Source organism: Lissotriton helveticus, chromosome 5_1 (assembly GCF_964261635.1).
Source record: "Lissotriton helveticus chromosome 5_1, aLisHel1.1, whole genome shotgun sequence".
In the NCBI taxonomy this organism is placed as follows: domain Eukaryota; kingdom Metazoa; phylum Chordata; class Amphibia; order Caudata; family Salamandridae; genus Lissotriton; species Lissotriton helveticus.
In genome coordinates, this window is record NC_136065.1 from 1,538,113,912 (window position 1) to 1,538,137,784 (window position 23,873).

The window sequence follows — 23,873 nt, forward strand, 5'->3', positions numbered from 1 at the left end:
AGGAGCTCTTTGGTGGTGTCCTCTCCCCGGTGTTCATTGTTGAGCGGGCGTACCGGTCTCTGGGTCCGCGTCCCAGCCCTGGGCTTCCTCCACGCCCTATCATCGCCAAAATCCTGAATTACCGGGACAGGGACGCCATACTGTGTGCCGCACGAGACAAGGGTACCATTAACCATCAGGGTAACATACTCTCCTTTTATCCGGACTATACCCTTACTGTTCAAGCTGCCCGGAGAGAATTCCTCCCAGCCAAGCGCATCGTGCAGAAACATGAGGTCTCTTACTCCCTGGCATATCCTGCGAAACAGAGTCCGTCAGGGCGCCAAGACACTTGTCTTTCCGGATCCGAGGGCGGCCCTAGCATTCGCCTAGAAGCTGGACAGGGAGGCCCGCTCCTCTCCTCCCAACTCTCAGCCTGATGGCGCTGACCGACTTAGTGACAATGATTGACTGTGCAGACTTTACTGTTTCCTCTTGTTCCTTGTTTTGCATGATTCCTGATATGACTCAAGCTTGGCCACCCTGCTTCCTAGCGGGGGTGTTCGCCTAGCCCTGCCATGCCCCCACGGGATGATTCCCTTTTCTACAGAAGTTCCTTCATCTCCCAGTTGTGGGTTCCTGGGGTGGGGCGGGTGGTTTTCTCAGCCTATTTGGGGGGTTGGAGTGGCTGAGGGGTTGGTGGGTATTCTTTGCTTGGGTTGGATGGGATGGGGTGGGGGGGTTCTTGTTGGGGCTCCTGGGTCCTGTATTGGGATGGTGGCTTTATTTCGCCACTTTATGTTTGTTAAGTTTTGCTTCCACAAGCTTTAATCAAGACACTGTAGTGTGCTTCAAACCTCACCTAGACTTGAGTCAAATGTTATTCTCATGCTATATTTACGCTGTTCCTATGATCCCCTTCCCCGCTTGCTGGCTTGCATTTGCCGGTTTGGGGTGCAGGGGATGCTGCCTCTGCTCTCCGACGCGCTCTACACTTCAGCACCCGATTTGCCAGTCTGGGGCTCGGGCGCTCCCCCGAATTGTCTTTTTGAGAGCTGTCCTCGAGGTACCCACAGCACCTGCCTGTGGCGCCATCCTCCCACACTGGCTCTTGCTACACCTGAGAATACCTTCTTATGACTGATACTGTCTGATGGACCTGGAATGTTTGGGGTCTGAACGATCACCGTAAGGCTAGATTGATCCACTCCCACTTACAGCGACACAGGGTTGACATTTGCCTCCTACAGGAGACGCACCTGTTGCCTAACTCCCTCACTAGAATCAAGGCACGTTACTGGGGGGAATCACACTCTTCTACCTACTCCTCATATGCAAGGGGTGTTTCTATTTTAATACGCGGGGTCTTCCCTGGCAGACAGCGCAGGTTCATATCGATCCCGATGGCCGGTTTGTCATTCTTCACGGTTCGCTTCTGGCACAGTCCATCACGATTGCTGCGGTATACGGCCCCAATTCGGATTATCCCGATTTTTTCAATCATGTGTGGCACCTCATCTCCACTTGTGACTCAGCGGCTGTCGTATGAGGAGGTGACTTTATTGGGAAAACAAAGGAGAGAGTAAGGGATTGTGCCCATTCCAAGTGGGCGAGAAATACTCCTGTTCCCCTGGACAAGGATATGCAAAACAAAAGGAGGAGTATGTTCCGACGTGTAGGGTGGAGGTCAATCAAAAAATGGAAAATGTATCCTTTTTTAATAAACCCCTCACTCACCACCTAGTGGTGACATGCTTCATCATCGGGGTCCACCCTGGTGGCCTAGCGTCACCAGGGTGTGCTTCGACACCTGTAGTACAGTGGAGCAGGTTTGTGAAGTGTAAGTGCAAAAAAAGGGGTGATGTTAAAAATTGTCCTGGTTTGTCTTTCAAAAATGAATTTTATTAAAAAGCAACTGGACAATGTTAAAACAAAATGCGAGATACTGGAAGGGGGAAGTTACGACCTACGTATCTCTATATGTGTTGGTGGTGTTTTAGGTCAACATGTTTCTACCTTATGGGAAAATTCCCGGTATTCTTCAGGACCAAAGGAGATGGACGGTATGAGCCTCCTAAAGGACTCACCCTATCCTAAATCCTTGTGAGACCTAAGGCACGATTGTACCTAGGTAAAATGCTCACAGATTAGTGGAGCAAAAAATAGAAAAACAAAAACCTGTGGGGAAAGAGAAATGGATTGGCGTCAGGCGCAAAACATTCTTACTAGCCTGTAACGTCGTGCAGATTCTTAGTGCAGTCATTCTGCATGCCACAGTGGTGATTTGAGACCTCTCGCAATTGATGAGCATTGTGATATATCGTGGGTGAACGCTTATGATTAAGGCCAAGGGATGATATATCAATGTCTAGTAAGTGCGTGCTAAGTTGCATGCAGTTTGTACCGTTTTATCTCCCAAATTAAGGAAAAAGTACTATTGTTACAGCGCAGAGCTATTGTGACGCGCATGGTCAATTCCGGTAACCTCAAATGGGAGAAGCCACTGTTCTCATACAGACGGGCGCAAAGCCTAAAGGATAGCCTGGTGAACACCAGACCAAAAAAACCCATCGAGGACAACAACCCCACGCTCACACAACTATGGGGGCTACCGCCTGTAACAGGACACTCACGATGTGGTGACTGTAGTGTATGCCACCTTACGGACAACACCAAAACGCTGAACCTCGAAAAAGATAGGGTCTGGGAACAAAGAAGCCACACTAATTGCAACAGCAGCAATGTTGTTTATCTAATCACTTGTACCTGCGGGAAGCCTTACGTTGGAATGACGACCCGCAAAGTAAAACAACGTATCTGTGAACACAGAAGCACAATACGCTGCAAGAAAAACATTACCAAATTGACCGATCATTTCCTCACAGCCCATCACACCCCCAATGATATGAAGTGGACCGTAATAGAGCAACTGCAACCAGGCCCCAACATACAATCCCACCTCTTCGAGAAGGAGCAACGCTGGATTTACAGACTTTCGACCCACAAACGGGGATTAAATGATAATATTCCGTGGGCCTCTGTGCTGAAATGAGCTGTTTTTTTCAGATACTTCATGGACCCCTCTGGGTCTCCCAGCAGTACCACCGTGCCCATTGGCACCATGCTAAAAATATTCCCCATTATCCCCAATGCCCATAGTCTCCAACTAATTTACTAATATATCTAATAGTCCCACGCTGGGTATTGCGTTTTCCTAGTACCATGCTCCCTGGCATTAATCGAAGAACCCTCGGTTTGCCAAAATGACTTAGCCTTAATGAGTGAGCACACTCTTATTCCTTCGTTTTTTACCACCATTATCTACCCTCCTCCCGATCTGCAAATAATGCGTGACAGCCAAACCCCGGCATTTCAGTACCCTTATTTATCACCTCCACTGAGGCACTGACAAATGCAACCTCAAACTTAGCGTTTACCGCGTCTCCTTGACAACTGAGGGCCCCGGCGGCTTGCCATACTGCAACCCCGCCCAACCGGTGACGCGGACCCACGTGACCGCACCCGGAAGCAGCCGCCCATCATCTACCACGGCAGTCCGCCCGGCACTTGCAGTCGAGTAGCGGAAGGTAGCTGTAGGTAACGGGCTATGCACCACGCCAGTAAACTGTAAGTAACTGACCAAATATATCGGCGTGTACATTAACACGCGCGGATAATTTACCGCACATCCTTACTACGGTAATTACCAGTTTCCATGCTTCTAATCACGGATACAACACTTCTTAATTCAGAGTACGTTGTACCGCGTGATGTACCTACCCCCTGCCCGACGAAGCACCAAACAAAACCTCTAATAGTAAGCCTGATCTATGCCATAATGTATATGTGTCTCTTTCTGTGTAATTCGTGTTTTGTCAGTCCTGTCTGGTTTTTCACGTAGAGTCACCCACAGTTACCAGTGAGTGACTAATGAGACATTACATTGCGCGTCACAATAGCTCTGCGCTGTAACAATAGTACTTTTTCCTTAATTTGGGAGATAAAACGGTACAAACTGCATGCAACTTAGCACGCACTTACTAGACATTGATATATCATCCCTTGGCCTTAATCATAAGCGTTCACCCACGATATATCACAATGCTCATCAATTGCGAGAGGTCTCAAATCACCACTGTGGCATGCAGAATGACTGCACTAAGAATCTGCACGACGTTACAGGCTAGTAAGAATGTTTTGCGCCTGACGCCAATCCATTTCTCTTTCCCCACAGGTTTTTGTTTTTCTATTTTTTGCTCCACTAATCTGTGAGCATTTTACCTAGGTACAATCGTGCCTTAGGTCTCACAAGGATTTAGGATAGGGTGAGTCCTTTAGGAGGCTCATACCGTCCATCTCCTTTGGTCCTGAAGAATACCGGGAATTTTCCCATAAGGTAGAAACATGTTGACCTAAAACACCACCAACACATATAGAGATACGTAGGTCGTAACTTCCCCCTTCCAGTATCTCGCATTTTGTTTTAACATTGTCCAGTTGCTTTTTAATAAAATTCATTTTTGAAAGACAAACCAGGACAATTTTTAACATCACCCCTTTTTTTGCACTTACACTTCACAAACCTGCTCCACTGTACTACAGGTGTCGAAGCACACCCTGGTGACGCTAGGCCACCAGGGTGGACCCCGATGATGAAGCATGTCACCACTAGGTGGTGAGTGAGGGGTTTATTAAAAAAGGATCAATTTTCCATTTTTTGATTGACCTCCACCCTACACGTCGGAACATACTCCTCCTTTTGTTTTGCATATCCTTGTCCAGGGGAACAGGAGTATTTCTCGCCCACTTGGAATGGGCACAATCCCTTACTCTCTCCTTTGTTTTCCCGATATCGTGGCAGCGCGCAGCTGCGAGAGCATAGACACTGCTAACACTGGTGTCACAGCTGAGGAGACACGATACAAACATGGCAGAAAACCCAGGCTTATCCTTCTCAACAGAAGAAATAGACTCAATCATGAGCAATCTAAATGAATTTGCAGATGCAAATATCAGTAATACTATCTCACAGACATCGGAATGGGAGAAACTAACGGAGATGAAACGCAATCGCATACGACCCATACTGCACGGGACCATACTAAAAGAATATGTAACTAATAACATTGCTCCAAACGGCCTGCTGGTTACCAACGCCCCGAGAATTTTCTTAGATGATCCAGAATTTAGGAAGGATTGGGCCCTGACAGCATGGCACTGCACCCATGATTGGATTATATTGATCCTCAAAACTGCAGTACGCCTCTCAGAGAAAATCCAAATAGAAATCCAAGTGACTGAGAGCCAAATCAAAGCCACCATCACGGGGTATAAGAAAAAGTTAGACGATCTCAACAAAGAAATAAATGAATACAGAGATAACCTTACCCAACAGAAGGTGCTCAAATTCCAAAAGGACCTCAAGAAATTCAAATTTGTCAAAGCCTACCCATACTCGGATCCGGACTACAAAGCTACTTCGACACCCGACCAAGACTCGGATGCCTCAAGTAACACCTCTCAAAGCTCAAACAACAGCGGAGGATCCAATAGTAGTACATCGAAACAAAGACAAGGAGGAGCGTACAGAGGGCATCAACAATGGCCACAATATAGCCACCCTCCCTTTATGAACCCCTATCAACCACCACAACAGTTCCCGATGTATGGATGGCAACCTCCATTCCAGCAGTTCCCCTTTCCACCCAACCAATTCCGGCCTCCTTTTCCCAACAGAGGCAGGCGCGGAAGAGGACGCAACAGACGAGGGAACAATGTCCACTGGGAGGAGGAGGACACGATAGGAAACAACACCAGGAGCAAAACGGGGACCAACAAGGCAGGCACCAGCAATGCGAGGAGCTAGTTACCAATTTATCATCACGAACACTGTCAGTGACGGAGACACAAGTCCTGAACAAAGGACTTGGATTTGTACCAACGGCCGCACTGGACAAATTTAAGTTACATTGTGAACTGGCGGCATTCTTCAGGAAATTGAAGCTTAAAGCATTTTTTGAAAAGAACCACACTGAAAGTGCAGAGGCAACCACCAATGAAACAGGTCTGAGAACGAAATCAACATTTGTACCACCTCCACACACCATCCCTGTCGAAATCAACACCTTCGAGCAGGCTGTGTTCAACGACATTGAGAGAATGTCAGTCACCACACTTTACCATAATAATACCAGGGCAGAGAAAAAAGCTGTGATCGACCTCAAACATGATGACAAAATCGTGATAAAACCAGCAGATAAAGGGGGTGGACTGGTAATGATGAATACAACGGATTACCAGACGGAATGCAGACGCCTACTAGGCGACACAAAGAACTACCTACCACTCCAAACCGATCCCACGGAAGACCTGCGTGCTGAAATAATAGAACTTGTGGAGACAGCTGAAGCAGCGGGCCACATCTAAAAAAAAGAGGCTGACTATCTCAGCAAGACAGAAGCCAAAGTACCTTACTTCTACGTGGTCCCCAAAATGCACAAGAACAAAATGCCCCCCCCCGGGAAGACCAATCGTATCCGGCATAGGTTCACTGTTGGAACCCCTCTCGAGGTTTTGTGACTTCTTTCTCAAAACCATCGTACAAAAGACACCCACATACCTAAGGGATACCAAGAACTTACTAACACTACTAAAGAACATCAAAATGGAGGAAGACACCATCATAGTAAGCTTCGACATCGAAAGCCTCTATACTAACATTCCCCAGGATGCAACCATAGAGGTACTGAAGAAAACACTGGAAGAAACCACCTGGGACCACCGCACGCCCAAGGAATTTATCATCAATTGTGCTACACTAGCCCTGAAAAGGAATTTTTTCGAACACGAAGGAACACTATACCTCCAGACGGGGGGACTTCCATGGGCAGTGTCTTTGCGCCGAGCGTAGCGGGGATCTACGTGTTTGATTTCGAACAGAAATATATCTTAACACCCAATAACCCCTACTTTGACAACATCAAATTCTGGCGGAGATATATTGACGATGTTCTAGCCATTTGGCAAGGCCCACAAGAGTCTCTATTGGCATTCATAACTTGGCTCAACAACTGTGACCCCCATTTACATTTTACCCACAGCATGGATAAAGAGAAAATGGTTTTCTTGGACATAGAAATCCAAAGGGAGAATGATACGCTCACAACCAAGACGTACTTCAAACCGACAGCAAAAAACAACTTGCTAAGATACGAGAGCTTCCACCCACGACCACTAAGAGAGAATCTGCCCTACGGCCAATATCTGCGCTTACGCAGAAACTGCAGCAAATTGACTGACTACAAGAGCCAGGCAGAAGAACTAACAACTAAGCTGAAAAACCGTGGCTACCCCACCCAGATTATCAGCAAATGTCAAAAGAGAGCGAGGAACCAACAGAGAGATACCCTCCTGGAAGAAACCGTGAGGAACCAACCAGCAACTCCACTGACATGCGTGACCACTTACAATGCAATCTCAAATCAAGTCAGTCGTAGTATAAACAAACATTGGTCCATGGTCAATTCCGGTAACCTCAAATGGGAGAAGCCACTGTTCTCATACAGACGGGCGCAAAGCCTAAAGGATAGCCTGGTGAACACCAGACCAAAAAAAACCATCGAGGACAACAACCCCACGCTCACACAACTATGGGGGCTACCGCCTGTAACAGGACACTCACGATGTGGTGACTGTAGTGTATGCCACCTTACGGACAACACCAAAACGCTGAACCTCGAAAAAGATAGGGTCTGGGAACAAAGAAGCCACACTAATTGCAACAGCAGCAATGTTGTTTATCTAATCACTTGTACCTGCGGGAAGCCTTACGTTGGAATGACGACCCGCAAAGTAAAACAACGTATCTGTGAACACAGAAGCACAATACGCTGCAAGAAAAACATTACCAAATTGACCGATCATTTCCTCACAGCCCATCACACCCCCAATGATATGAAGTGGACCGTAATAGAGCAACTGCAACCAGGCCCCAACATACAATCCCGCCTCTTCGAGAAGGAGCAACGCTGGATTTACAGACTTTCGACCCACAAACGGGGATTAAATGATAATATTCCGTGGGCCTCTGTGCTGAAATGAGCTGTTTTTTTCAGATCCTTCATGGACCCCTCTGGGTCTCCCAGCAGTACCACCGTGCCCATTGGCACCATGCTAAAAATATTCCCCATTATCCCCAATGCCCATAGTCTCCAACTAATTTACTAATATATCTAATAGTCCCACGCTGGGTATTGCGTTTTCCTAGTACCATGCTCCCTGGCATTAATCGAAGAACCCTCGGTTTGCCAAAATGACTTAGCCTTAATGAGTGAGCACACTCTTATTCCTTCGTTTTTTACCACCATTATCTACCCTCCTCCCGATCTGCAAATAATGCGTGACAGCCAAACCCCGGCATTTCAGTACCCTTATTTATCACCTCCACTGAGGCACTGACAAATGCAACCTCAAACTTAGCGTTTACCGCGTCTCCTTGACAACTGAGGGCCCCGGCGGCTTGCCATACTGCAACCCCGCCCAACCGGTGACGCGGACCCACGTGACCGCACCCGGAAGCAGCCGCCCATCATCTACCACGGCAGTCCGCCCGGCACTTGCAGTCGAGTAGCGGAAGGTAGCTGTAGGTAACGGGCTATGCACCACGCCAGTAAACTGTAAGTAACTGACCAAATATATCGGCGTGTACATTAACACGCGCGGATAATTTACCGCACATCCTTACTACGGTAATTACCAGTTTCCATGCTTCTAATCACGGATACAACACTTCTTAATTCAGAGTACGTTGTACCGCGTGATGTACCTACCCCCTGCCCGACGAAGCACCAAACAAAACCTCTAATAGTAAGCCTGATCTATGCCATAATGTATATGTGTCTCTTTCTGTGTAATTCGTGTTTTGTCAGTCCTGTCTGTTTTTTCACGTAGAGTCACCCACAGTTACCAGTGAGTGACTAATGAGACATTACATTGCGCGTCACAATAGCTCTGCGCTGTAACAATAGTACTTTTTCCTTAATTTGGGAGATAAAACGGTACAAACTGCATGCAACTTAGCACGCACTTACTAGACATTGATATATCATCCCTTGGCCTTAATCATAAGCGTTCACCCACGATATATCACAATGCTCATCAATTGCGAGAGGTCTCAAATCACCACTGTGGCATGCAGAATGACTGCACTAAGAATCTGCACGACGTTACAGGCTAGTAAGAATGTTTTGCGCCTGACGCCAATCCATTTCTCTTTCCCCACAGGTTTTTGTTTTTCTATTTTTTGCTCCACTAATCTGTGAGCATTTTACCTAGGTACAATCGTGCCTTAGGTCTCACAAGGATTTAGGATAGGGTGAGTCCTTTAGGAGGCTCATACCGTCCATCTCCTTTGGTCCTGAAGAATACCGGGAATTTTCCCATAAGGTAGAAACATGTTGACCTAAAACACCACCAACACATATAGAGATACGTAGGTCGTAACTTCCCCCTTCCAGTATCTCGCATTTTGTTTTAACATTGTCCAGTTGCTTTTTAATAAAATTCATTTTTGAAAGACAAACCAGGACAATTTTTAACATCACCCCTTTTTTTGCACTTACACTTCACAAACCTGCTCCACTGTACTACAGGTGTCGAAGCACACCCTGGTGACGCTAGGCCACCAGGGTGGACCCCGATGATGAAGCATGTCACCACTAGGTGGTGAGTGAGGGGTTTATTAAAAAAGGATCAATTTTCCATTTTTTGATTGACCTCCACCCTACACGTCGGAACATACTCCTCCTTTTGAGGTGACTTTATTGTCACCCTCTCAGCATCACTAGATCGGTCTGGTTCGTATGTATCTCACCCGCGCGCCACGTCGGCTCTTCTGTCTATTCTTACGGACAACTCTCTGTACGATGCTTGGCGATACCTTCAGCCGGATACCCACAAGGGAACCTGTGTCACCGGTGCAAGGGGCTCTTGGTCACGCATTGACTTCTGGTTGACATCTCCGGACGTCCTGACTTGGTTTACTGATGCAGCTCATATGGCGCATACCTTCTCTGATCACGCGCCGGTCCGACTCTGCATCCGCCTTCCCCACTCCTCGCAACGTGCATTTCAATAGCGTCTCCTCCCTAACGCCCTTCGGGACACTGTTTTTTGCTCGGACATCCAAGCTGCCATCACTACTTGTTTTGACTTAAACACGGGATCCGTAGACTCAGCGTCCATCCTCTGGGAGGGTTTCAAGGCCGTCATACGGGGCAAAAGTATTTCTAAGCAGGCTGGTGTTCTTCATTCCATCCACTCCACAATATCCAAGCTAGAGTCAGACATAAAAGATCTGGACGCCGCTCAGGCGGCGCACCCCTTTCCTGCTATGCTTGCTCAAAACGTCAAAAACACACAGAATTTTCAGAGGAGGCGAACCGCAAGCTTTCCTTTTCGGTTAGGGAGGGTCGGGCCCGCCGCTTCGGTGAAGGTGACCGTCCGGGTCGCACCTTAGCCAATCTTCTTCGTCCTCCGCGCGCTGCTTCCTACGTCACGGTTCTAAGCATTGGGGGTTCATCTAGAACCACCTCCCCTGAGGATATTAAGATCCTCTTTCTTGAGTTTTATTCACAGTTGTATTCGGCAGGCACCCCCCCATTCTCGGGAGGATTTCGATCAATATTTTGAGCCTATATCGTTGGTCTCGTTTGAAGACTACCACAGGAAATTCCTGGATGAACCATTCACTAGGGAGGAAATACTTGCTGCCATCAGTAGCCTTCCTTGCGACAAGGCCTCCTCGATGGCTTGCCAGCATCATTCTATAAAACGTATGCGGACCTCCTGGAACCACACCTAGCGGCCATGTATAATGAATCCTTCGACAATGGTTCTTTCCCCCAGTCTCTTCGTGAAGCTGTAATAACGCTGCTTCTCAAACCTGACAAGCCGGCTGACCGTCGTGATTCTTACCCCCCCTCTCTTTAATAAACATTGATAATAACATTTTCACCAAATTGATTGTCTCCCGACTTTTATTGCTCATACCTCTTATTGCTCTGCTGGACCAATCTAGTTTCATTTCTGGTAGAGCTACCTCGTACAATCTCCGTACAATCTTTGCAGTTCTCCACCAAATCAATCCCTGCCTCCCCGCGGTGGCGGCCTTACTGGACGCCACGAAAGCGTTTGCTACACTAGAGTGGCCCTTCTTTTTTTTTTTTTTTTTTTTTTTTGGTTAAAAACTTTTATTGAGTAATCAAATAAGGGTAACAAGGATGGGCCTACAACCACACGGGCCGGCCGCTAAAATCAAGGCACAATGTAAAAAACATACGATCACTCCCGTGGTCAGGCATAAAGCAGATACCAAATGTTACTCGAAAGATAGAACAGGACATAACCATTTTCTGTTATATACATACAAAAACCAACGAACTACAAAAAGGCGAATGCATACTAATCAAAGTCAGCCCAGAAGGCGGAGGGGAAACTCACTAATCAGAGAAACGAGATCACAATCGAAAGGACCCGGCAAGGTGGGAGGGGGGACAGCGGGGAGGATAGGCAAATCTTAGAACAGCATAAAATTTCGGGAACACCAGCCTAGGGAGACAGGGTAACATCGGGTGCGTCAACCAGGGGAGGAGTACAAATATTCCCACGATATTCGTTCCACTGACCCCAAATCCTCGTCCACGCCCTGGGTCTGCCTCTAGCTACATAGACTGTCTTCTCGCGGAACATGGACCAGTCCATGTTGTCCTCCCATGCCGAGACATCAGGAGGTCTAGATGCTCCCCAGAGTTGCGCAATGTCCCGCTTTGCAACCATGTATCCCAAGGTCGCCCATCTGGTCTGGGCCACAGAATAGTCGGTGGGTTCCCACACATTCAACAGGCATCGACGGACCTCAGGCAGTAGGGCAATCCCAGTCACAACAGTCATCACCGCAAGCACATCAGTCCAGTAGGCCGCCACCCCCGGGCACTCCCAAATAATATGCAGAAATGTAGCACTCATCCCACATCCGCGTTTGCATAGACCGTCCGGGGAAAAACCCATCACAACCAGACGCGGACCCGTAACATACACCCGGTGGAGGATCTTAAGCTGAACCAAACGGAGACGGGCAGGGATGGCGACCTCTTTCGGAGAAGAGAGTGCCGACTGCCAATCCTCGTCATCTAATTCCAGCCCGTCGCCGACCAAAACTTCCCTAAGTCGGACAAGTAAGTCGGCGCGATTATTAATCAGCTTCTTGTAAATCAGGGAGATAGTGCTATCGGGAAGGTGGCCATCCAGAATGCGATCCTCGAGGGGGGAGGACTCGGGGAGGGCCACACCAGGAGTCAGAACAGAGGCCAGGGCATGGCGAACCTGCAGATACCGAAAAAATTCCCTATCACTCAAGTCATATTCGGCCCGAAGGGCCTCGAAGGACTTCACTCTACCGTTCACACAGACATCTCCCACTCTACATATTCCAATCATATCCCATCGGTCAAAGCCCTTAGTAGACCAGAGACATCCCAAACGCTCAGAAGCATAAAGCGGAGTCGCCAGTGTCAGCCGATTCTCCCATCCCAGACTCACATTCGCGGCGCGCCACACACTGACTGCAATCCTGGACGGGCCCGTAAGATGGCGCCCAGCCGACTTGGAGTAAAGCGCTCTATTAAAGTCCCCTCCCGGTAGCTGGAGTCTATCCATTTCAAAGGCCGGATCCCGACCCAGGGAATACATTGCGTGGTTAATGGCAGACAGTTGGGTAGCCCAATAATATCTTTTGATATCAGGGAGCGCCACGCCCCCGTCATACCAAGGGATGGTAAGTTTCGGAAGGGCGATACGTGGACGCCCGTCCCAAATCAATTGCCTTTGGAGACTCTCAATCTCTCGGAAATAGGTAGCGGGAACGTCATCATAGGAATTCTGAAGTGCGTATAGGAATCGTGGCAAAGACATCATTTTGAAAAGGGCAGCCCTGCCCAGAGGAGACAGGGGTAACTTACGCCAGCGGGCCACATCCAGTCGCAGTCTAAGAAGCGGGGGGAGGAGATTACATTCAAACCGGAGTGAGGAGTCCAGCGTAATAAAGATCCCCAAATATTTGAAGCCGGACTGGACAACCTGGATAGGAAATCTATCCGGCAACGGGGGCAGAACACCCGAAAAAACATACACACAGGACTTAGCCCAATTAATAACCAGACCAGAGTTAGCGCCAAACGAAGTGAGAACGTCAAATAGGACATTTAAAGATTTGCGCGGGGAAGTAAGATAAAGAAGAATGTCATCCGCGTAAAGCGAGACGCGATCCTCAAAATCCGGTGACCAACGGATCCCTTTGAGTGAAGGTTCCCATCGAAGCCATGCAGCTAACGGCTCCAAAGCAAGAGCAAAAAGTAGAGGAGACAAGGGGCACCCCTGTCTGGTCCCCCTACCAAGGCCAAAGGGAACAGAAACTCGACCTTTAACCACAACCTGCGCCAAGGGTTCGGCGTATAACAACTTCACCCAACCAATAAACCCAGGACCGAAACCAAACTTCTCAAGAGTCGCCCAAAGATAGGGCCACTCTATCGTATCAAAGGCCATCGAGGCATCCAGCGAAGCCAAAATGGCCGGCTCCGTCAGAAGCCCCGCCCTCGCAATGGCACCGTGGAGACGACGCAGATTAAGAGCCGTGTTACGATGCGGGATAAATCCGGATTGGTCTGGATGAATCAAACTGCTAATAACCGTCAGGAGGCGGGTAGCCAGGAGCTTAGCCAGAACCTTGGGCTCAACATTCAACAGGGAGATGGGCCTATAAGACGAACAAAGGTCCCGGGGTTTACCTTCTTTAGGAATAACAACGATCGTAGCCAGACGCTGATCATATGGGAGAATACCCCGCTCCCGGGACTCCAAAAACATGGTACGAAGATAGGGCGCTACCCTGTCAGGACTTAGCTTGTACAACTCAATCGGCAAATAATTGATAAAATTTGAATAAAAATTGTACTCTTTTTTAACAAAAACCAATGTTGTAGCTCAGTCCCTTCCGACCTATTGTGTTTGTTGCCTAGATTGATATATATCAATTATTTGTTTTTCCCTGGTCTAGGAACTGTATTTCCATGTACTCAGGGGGTCCTTGTTAAATATTTACGCAACTCAATCGGCAATCCATTCGGGCCCAAAGCCTTGCCCGAACGGAGTGAGCGAATGGCAGTCGCTATCTCGTCCGTGGAAAAGGGGGAGTCCAAAGAGACTCGGTCCAAATCGGAGACACAGGGCAGAGCTATATCACGCAACAAGAGGCGAGAGTCATCCACATCCCGGTCAGACACAGGGGAATAAACCACACGTAAATAGTCCGCAAAACAGTCAACTATTCCCACCGGGTCAGTCACTCTCACACCATTCAGGGTCTGAATCACCGGCACCACACGATTCGCCCTCTCCTTCTTGTCCAACCACGCCAGCAATTTACCCGCCTTGTCCCCCACATCATACAAACGACCCTGCTGCTCCCGAAACATCATTTTAGCCGCGTCCGTAACCAGAGACCTATACGCAAATTGTTTCAGACCCAAGGCGTGGAGTGTATCAGGAGTTACAGCCGATTCCAAGTCAGCTTCTATCCCAACAATTTCCCTCTCGAGTTCCACCACCTCCCGATTTCTCGCCTTTTTGGATTCAGCAATAAGGGAAAGGGCCTGCCCGCGGATCACTGTCTTAAAGGCCTCCCATAGGGACACCGCAGAGGAGACGGACCCCTCGTTGTCTAAAAAATAATTGTCCAACGACTTGATCAAGAGACCACGGGTCTCGGGGGAGGTCAGATACCATGGGTTAATGGGAGCTACCCGGCCCGCCGCCTCCACCCCCACCTCAAAACAAAGCCAAAGCGGAGAATGGTCGGAGATGCCCCGGGGGAGGTGCCTAATCGCCCGAACAGCAGACGACTGCGCCGCAGGCATCAGGAAATAATCCAGTCTAGACAGACTCCCATGGGCCCCGGAATGGAAAGTGTATTGAAGCTGAGTAGGGTGCATAAGTCTCCAACAATCCACTAAACCAAAAGTATCCAGGAACCCACCCAGCCATTGTTGGGCCGAAGGAGTGTCCCTAGGGGGGTGACGATCATGCAGACCGGAGAACACAGAGTTAAAATCACCTGCAATGAAAAGCGTACTATCTGGGAGGTTCAACAACACTCGGCCCAAATCGGAAAAGGTAGAGGTCTGTAGACCGGGGGGCACATAAACGGTAAATAGGGAAATGGTCCGACCCTCATAGCGTCCCACGAGGACGGCGTAGCGCCCCCGATCATCAAGAATCACATCATCAATTGCCAGGGGGAGGTTAGCCCGGACAAGGATACCCACCCCCCTGGAACCCGTGGTAAACCCCGAATGTGCGACGAGGCGATAGCCCCACCTGTTCATTGCACGACAAGTATTGCCCACTAGATGAGTCTCCTGCAGAAAGACAATATCAGGAGACAAACGTCGTAGACAACGCAACACCACACCCCGTTTTATACGATCCCCCAGACCATTGACATTCCACGAAATAAACCTCAACCCGCTACCCCCCATCCCACACAGTAATGCCGAAACCCTCCCCCAATGAGCAGGACATCGAGAACACCATTAGCAAGAGAGAATCGCCTTGAAAAAACAAAACACAAACATCAAACTTCCCATCTACCCACCCCCCAACGACCAAGAAAACACCCCCCACCCTGCACCCCTGCAAGAAGCTAAAAAGCCACCCCAACATGCAGTGTGCCTGTCGCCCAAGAACCCCCATTCTACAAAAAGACCCCGGAGGAGGAAAGGCCCTGTCCCACCCGCCACCCCGATCAAGATAAAGAAGGAGGAAAACACACAGAAAGAGAGGCACTTAGGCATAAAATCCCTGAAGAAGTTACGTGGCACGGAGACCGGGGTATAGACAATAAGTTCAGCTCTCTATACCACCCTCGGCACCACCCAGGTGTTCGGCGGGCTCAGTCTCAGGAGGTCGGTCCGGCAGAGAGTCCAGCCAGTCATTCACGGAATCAGGCCGATCAAAGAAAAGGGTCCGTTCATTGTATTCAACTCGCAGCCTGGTTGGAAAAAGCATAGCGTAGCGCAGTCCCAAGTCCCGGAGACGCTTCTTGACTCCACGGAAGCCCATACGCTGTTTCTGCACCAATTGAGAAAAGTCCGGGTAGAAATTCACCGTGGCATTCTCAAAGGCCACCGGGCCCTTCACTCGCGATGCCTGCAGGATAGCGTCCCGGTCTCTATAGTGAAAGAGTTTCGCAACAATAGGCCTCGGCGGGGCGCCCGGCTTGCCCTGGCCTCCCGGAACACGATGGGCACGTTCCACTGCGAAGAATTTACTCAACCCAGACGGAGAGAGGTAGTTCTGTAGCAGGTCCTCGACCAGGAGATCAACAGAATGCGGGTCCGGATTTTCCGGAACGCCAACCACACGCACGTTACAACGACGTGCTCTGTTTTCAAAGTCCTCCAAGCGCCGGGTCATGAAATCGTTCACCCTTCGGAGATTGCCAATCTCCGTCTGTACCTCCGAGACGTCGGTCGTGAAGCTGGATGACTTGAGATCCAATGACTTCACCTTCTCATTGGTTTTAGATAGGTCGGCCCGAATCAAGTTCACATCAATGGCCACGGTGTCGATTTTGTGGGCCAAAGCTTCATACTGTTGGCCTATTGTTTCCTTCATGCCAGAAATGGCGCCCATGATGTCCTGCAAGGACGGCTCCGTCAACGCTTCCACAGTGTGGTCAACTGCACTCGGGCCAGGCAAGGCGGTTCCAGGGGACCCCTTCGAATGGGTGTACCGGTCCATGACGTTAGACTGGACCGGGCCCCCGCGAAGGGGCGTTTTGGTCTTCCGAGTCTCTCGGTCCCCTCTGCCCGCCATGTTGGAGACCGCGTCCCGGGGGACTCACTCGATCAGGTGAAAATGGCCACAGGGGAGGAAGGCGCTGTAGCCAGAAAGCAGCGGCGAGGGTACCTCTAGGCGTGAGCCAGCCCGGAAGGACAAGAAGCAAGCCAAAGGCACAACAGCAGTCTCGTGCCGTTGGACCCAGCAAGGGCCAGACTCCTCTGCCAGACGTCGCAGTCCGAGGCAGAATCGAAACCGAAACTTAAGAGGGGGACCCACAAGTCAAATCCCCCAGCCGCTGTTGTTCAACTCAGACACGGCCACAGTGCCTCACCCAGACCCGGGCGCACCTCCAGGGCGGACCCCGAAAGTTCGAGTCGTCGTATCTTCGGTGCCCCTGGTCCGAATCAAATTCCAAAAACCATAGGAAGATCAGCCCAGTGTCCTCTACACAAATCCTCGTGACGAATCAGGATATGTTCAGGATATTATGCCGGGAGTGGCGGGGGTCCGGAGAGCGCTGTGCTCACGCGGCCATCACGGATGCCCGCCAAGCTCCTCCTCTGTTCTAGAGTGGACCTTCTTATTTTACCTCTTGCCTCGCATGGGCTTCAGCAAAATGTTCTTACGCAAGATCATGCTCCTTTACACTAACCCTACGGCACACCTTCGCATTAACTGCCAGGTCTCGGACCCCATTAGTATCAATAGGGGCACCCGGCAGGGATGCCCATTATCGCCTATGCTTTTTGCAGTTGCGATGGAGCCCCTGCACCACACCCACAGGGGAATTGGTTTCTCGGCCCGTTCCCTCCTCGTATGCATTTACGCGACGACGTTACCTTGGACGTCCGTAACCCTCAGGAAAACCTTAGCCCCCTCGTTCGGGAGATCATACGCTTTGGTGGACTTTCCGGGATTCAAGTAATTTGGAGCAAGTCCGTGTTATTCCCATTGAAGGATGCCACTACGTCTTTCACCCCCGACTTCCCGTTTCTGTGGGCTTCTGGCCCTATGTGCTATCTAGGCATCTGGTTAAGTAGGGATCTGGACGAGTTGTGAAGATCTAACTTTGGCTGTGTAGTTGACTGGTTGGAATCAAGGATCCCGAACTGGAGCCGGCTTCCGCTATCCCTGGTAGGCCAGATCGCAATCGCCAAGATGGTGGTGCTGCCAAAATTCCTCAATCTGTTCTTGAACGTTCCGATCCCTCTCACTGCTCAATTCTTTCGAAAACTGCGCTCCCTCATCATTTCGCTCATCTGGGCCAGTAGGCAACCAAGAGTCGCGTATGATATAATAATAATAATAATAATAATAAACTGAGCTTGTAAAGCACCTGGTTACACTGACCAGTGTGTCCCCGCGCTCAAGTATTGGCCCCCCAGCTTCCCACGCCATCATGTCCTCCCACACCCAAACCTCATTAGGCCTCTTCCCTGGGAAATAAGTGTGTTTTCAGCTCTTTGCGGAAAACCACCTCCGAGGTTTCCATACAGAGCCTAAGGGGTAGGCTGTTCCACAGTCGGGCTGCCAGGAACCGAAGGACCGCCTTCCCATTTTTTGCTCTTCTGATTTTGGGAACCTGCACTAAACCCGCCCCATAAGATCTCAATTGACGAGTCGGGATATGTGGTGTTAGGAAGTTGAGAAGAAAACAGGGTCTTTTCTCCTGTGTAATCCGATGACTTACACAGAGGGCTTTGAACTGTACACGCTCCCTAACTGGCAGCCAATGTAGCGTCTCGAGGGCTTTTTTTGAAGAGGCTCTTTTAGGCAGCATCAACACCAGGCGGGCGGCCGCATTCTGAATACACTGCAGTCTCTGGAGGCATCTCACATTAGCTCCCAAATAAAGGGCATTCCTGTAGTCCAGCCTTGAGGTAACCAAGACATGGACTAAAGATTTCCTAGCTGTTATTGGGAGTAGATCCAGTGTCTTTCTGAGGCCACGCAGAATGCCAAAACACGTGCCAGCAACATGTCTAGTGTGGTAGTCAAATGAGATTTTGGAGTCAATCCAAATCCCCAGGTTCCTGACTTGCTCATTTGGTATGGGAAGTGGCCCAAGCGTCTGAGGCCACCATGCTGAGGTCGGACTGACGGCGCTTTACCCACAATCAGCACCTCAGTTTTATCGCCATTTAATCTAAGGCAATTACTAGCCATCCAGGCCGCGAGATGTTGTAAACAGGACATGAAATTGCTGGCTGCACTCTCAGCTGGCTGCGCTAAGGCCACAACCAGCTGAGTATCATCGGCGTAAGTCACCACTTCCACCCCATATTGCTCAGTTATTGCAGCCACAGGCACCACATATAGGTTAAAAACGGTTGGGCTGAGGCTAGATCCTTGAGGAACCCCTTGGTTCAGATTTATGGCCTTCGACCTATCGGCCCCTTGTGCAACTTGGAAGCTGCGGTCTTAAAGAAACGATTCCAGTCAGTCCCACGCCTTCCCTGCCACTCCACCCTTCCTTCAAAACTGCAGCAGGGGGTGATGAGTCACAGTGTCAAAAGCGGCACTTAGGTCAAGGAGAATCAGTGCCGCTGTATGACCCTCATCCACGTGTCTCCGAAGAGTCTCCGTGGAGAAAAGCAAAGCTGACTCCGTAGAGTGGAAGTAAATAAGATGTTGATTTCCTTGATCTTACGATCTATAATGATGATGGAATTCTGAAGACGACCCTCTTCCGTAAATCCACTGAGCGGAATTCGCTTCTCCAGTATGGCAGTCACCATCCCAGATCCCTCCGGGATAACTTGCCTATCGGGCAATTTTTGCGAATTCGCAGGAACTGCTCAGATAAAGTGCATTACATGGAGCAAGCAGATGACCTGATGAATAGATTGATACAGAGAGGATACCCCCGGCGTCTGGTCAAGAGAGCCAAAAAACGAGCGTGGTACAATCCCAGGGAATGCTTACTACAACCTAAACAATGTAATGAGGAACAAAATACTCGCATGGTCTGTGTGACCACTTTCACAACAGAGAGTAACAGGATCAAAAAGATCATTAATAAACATTGGTCACTAATATCCGATGATATTGGATATCCAACACTGCCTCTACATGCTTTTAAAAGAGGTAAGAACATCAGAGACCATGTTGTCCGATCATTCCTCCCTCCCATAGAACCCACCACCGTTCTATCACTGTGGAATCTCCCACCTGTCACAGGGCATCACAGATGCACTAAGTGCAAAGCCTGCGACAATACAATCCAGACAAAGGTCTTTGAATATAAGGATCATAAAATCCCACTGAAATCACTTACGAACTGTAACACCCACAACGTAATTTACGCCATCTTATGTGAATGTGATCTAATCTACATTGGCCAGACTCAGCAAAAGGCAAAAGTCAGGATCCTACAACATACAAGTAGAATTAGATGTGAGGTAGTGGGAGCCCCATTAGTTGATCACTTCAAAACCAAACAACATACACCAGAGAGTCTGAGGTGGGTCATCCATGAGAAAGTCACTCTAGGTGCTAGGGGAGGCAGTATTTCAAATGTTCTCAACACCCGTGAAGCCAAATGGATGTTTCTGTTTGACTCAGTAAAGGCGGGTCTTAATGAAACTGAGAGTACCTTTGCTCAAATGGCCAATCTGCAAATATAAATGTTGGCCAGTACATTGCTTTGTCATCTGTACCAACTCCTTGAATGCACAACAACAATCTTTCGGTACTGACGGCCTTTACCATCGTGTTCGATAGGTACGCCGTAATGTTAATGATAATATATTGTATATCAATTATGTGTACAATATGTGTGCTATAAGGCAATTATCTACCACTATTATGGCTTATGCTAGCAAGTGTTTTTATGTATGTGCACTTTTTGGTTTCCCAATAACAATTTTTTGTATAGAAATTCTATGAGTAACACGCAAGGTTATATGAGTGATTGCGATGACACGCACTGACTTTCTATAACTCCTCTGCCTTCAGATACTGCACATTAGGAAGCGTTTAGTGTTATCACTTCCATTAGGATTTTATCTTCACCGTTATATTATATATCGGAGTTGGCAAAATAAAGATTCCTTCCTCTTTCAACAAGTCCCCTTTCTGTGACTATGATTAGTATGGGTCACGTGATCGGAACTCTATAGGAAGCAACCTCAGCAGTTACTGCCGTCTGAGCCCAACGATGAGCAGTGCCGTTTAGGATTTCCTTACTAGTCCACAGTTTTTCTTGCTACACGGTACATCTTGGTTTAACCCATTTTATGACCCTAACGCTGCATTTTTATAACTGGCGAGGGCACTAATAAATTGCCCTGCCGTTTTGCAGATCCTGTCCTTGGACCTTTACGAATTACGAACCGCAGAAGATACTAGCGGTCTTCGGTGCAAACCTCCACGTTTCGTGGTACTCCTGCGTTTGCTAGGTATGTTACCTTGAACGCATTATGCGTGATTTTTCATTAACGTGGGGACCAAAATATTTAGACTCTGTCCCGCTATTCCATAGATTTTACTTTGTGGAGCTGACGAGGACCCCCAAAACACACTATTCAGCGGTGACCCACGCACGTCTGTGTTTAAAACGACAGTTGAACCCCAACCCTCCCCCCTTTTTTCTGCTGAATCTCTGCCTTTGCAGGTATGTCTATTTGAAAGCACCGATAGCTGTTTGTTGAGCTTACAAGCGAAGGTCCCAATACATTACCTTGCCATCCCATAGTTAGGTATGCTACCTTGAACGCATTGTACGTGACTTTTTACTAATGTGGGGACCAAAATACTAATATGCTGTCCCGCTATTTCATAGTTTTGTTGAGCTAACGAGGACCGCCACACCATACGATTCAGCGGTGAGCCACGCACGTCATTGTTTAAAACTACAGCTGAACCCCCTTTTCTGCTGCATTCTTGCTATTGGCAGGTATGTCATTTTATAAGCGCCTTTAGCGGTTTGTTGTGTTTACAAGCGAAGGTTCTAATATATTCCTTCGGCACCCTATAGAGTCTACATTCTTGTGTTCAACTATTCACAGTTCGACAGCGACTAATACCCGCCACATTATATATCTACGTGTGAACCCCCTATTGTCAACGGCAGTTTTTATTGAAAGGTATGCCATTTCACACGCAAGTGATGTCAAATTTGTATCATCTGTCGATGCTGTACGCAGCCGTATGAGGTGCAAATAGTGAACAGTGGGTTTTCTATTTTTACTCCACTTGTTGTGCAGATTTCGAGCCACTCGCACCACTTCATTCCCTAATTAGACAATGACGTAAGGTATGTTTTTCAATTAGATCATGCATCATTCGCTTAGCCAAAATGTGTTAATCACTATTACTGTGATGTGTTCCCCCTTTAGCTCCGGCATCTGTACATAAGGTATACGTGTCAATTTGATTACAGATGTGTGCATTCACACTTTTTACATTGTCGTTACCAGTGAGGCTTGCACCCAGTCCTGGCAATTGTTATTACCTATGAGGTTTACACTGATGTACAACCTTTTGTTTAAGTTTTCTAAATGAATATTCTTGATTTTTTAGACGTAACTTTACTTCTGCATCTTCAAGAGTCTACCACTATTGAACCATACCTACTACATTACAGTCTCAATTTAAGGTATGCTTGTTTACATGTCTTGTAGACTGATTCTATATTTACTTGTCCCTTGACCTTTTTTGATTCACACTTGAGTCCACGTCCCGTACAAGTATACCATGTATCAACTATCTGCATTTAGTACTTGTCAACGTTTGACTCCTATTGATCAATGACCGATTGTGCTTTTGAGGTTTTCCAACCAGCTTGCCTCATAAGATACTTGTCCGTAACGATTCTCTTGCTACCAATGATGTATTCCTTTTGTCCATAATATATGACCATGTTCCCATCTCGGCCTTTTATTAATTTTATGAGCTCTTTGGGATCCTTTGTGACCCGTAGTAAAATGTATTTTTAATTCCCCATACAGATCTATTGCCCCACCTCCCGCAACCCCTGTCCTGATGAAGACCCTCTAGCAAGGTATATACCACGCCTGCATTATTTGGGTCGAAACGTCGATACTTCCTCCTGTGTTCAGCCTCTTCCCTGATTTATCATTTGTGACTTTATTTGAGGCATGATCGTTCAAATTAATTGATGAATTAATTGTTCCATTGTGTTAATTTGTCATTATTTCTGGTGTATTCTGGTCTTAGTGACCCATACTTTAGTTTCTATGCTTTCACTATCCCAGCACTACCCTTCCCCACTCCATTCTTTTAGGGGTATTGTATGTGATTTACTATGTATTTATTTTTATGATTGAATCTTTCACGATACATGTTGTGAGTAAAAACAATGTTGTTATAATTCTTTTTTGTATGTACTTATTTGTTGTTACGATTGAGTTAATTGTGTGTCTATCTGGGGCCGCTTTGTTTGTATCCGTGATGAAGCAAAGCTTCGCATATTTTGCGGCTTGCCGAAGTCAAGAACCTCGTTTATGTGTAACAAAGTAATAAGTGTAAGTCTTACTAACGTTTATATTTAGTTTAAATAAAGATTAAGACGCTTGCCTATATGTTTTACTAAAATAATTTACTCGAGTCACTTAAAATGGCTGCCGCTTGTATTTTAGTTACTGCGCATGCGTCAGCCACACTCACGTGTCCTGACGCGTCTGAAGAAGTGGAGGGAAATTTATGCGCATGCGTAATCCATAGCTGTGCTCATCATGTGGTACTGCGCGTGCCACTGCTCTTGTGTCTGTATCAATGTAGCTAACATTTAACCTGCATAAGTATATTTTATAATGATAAGTAGAAAGTACAAACCCTGTGATGTGTTTTCATGATGACATTATTATGTATTAATTTGTTTTCGCTTACTTTTCATGTACCGCGGGGAATGGGGGTCTGAGTGAAAGGAGAGCCATATTAGAGGTCCCTTCTGCGCCTGCGCAACTTTGGCAGCACAGTAGACCTTGACTGATGGAACATAGCCAGTTGGCAGCGATGGGCGAGATGCTCCT

General features: G+C 48.0%; 1 protein-coding gene across 1 annotated transcript in view; it reads left to right on the plus strand.

Moving 5' to 3' along the window:
• The window catches only part of ELK4 (ETS transcription factor ELK4), a 294,888-nt gene extending 271,711 nt beyond the window's left edge, over positions 1-23,177 (plus strand). The window contains exons 6-7 of the transcript XR_013594930.1: positions 22,402-22,477; positions 22,830-23,177. The gene's annotated coding sequence lies outside the window, so the exon portion shown is untranslated. The remainder of the gene's footprint in view (positions 1-22,401; positions 22,478-22,829) is intronic.
• The last annotated feature ends 696 nt before the right edge of the window (positions 23,178-23,873 follow it).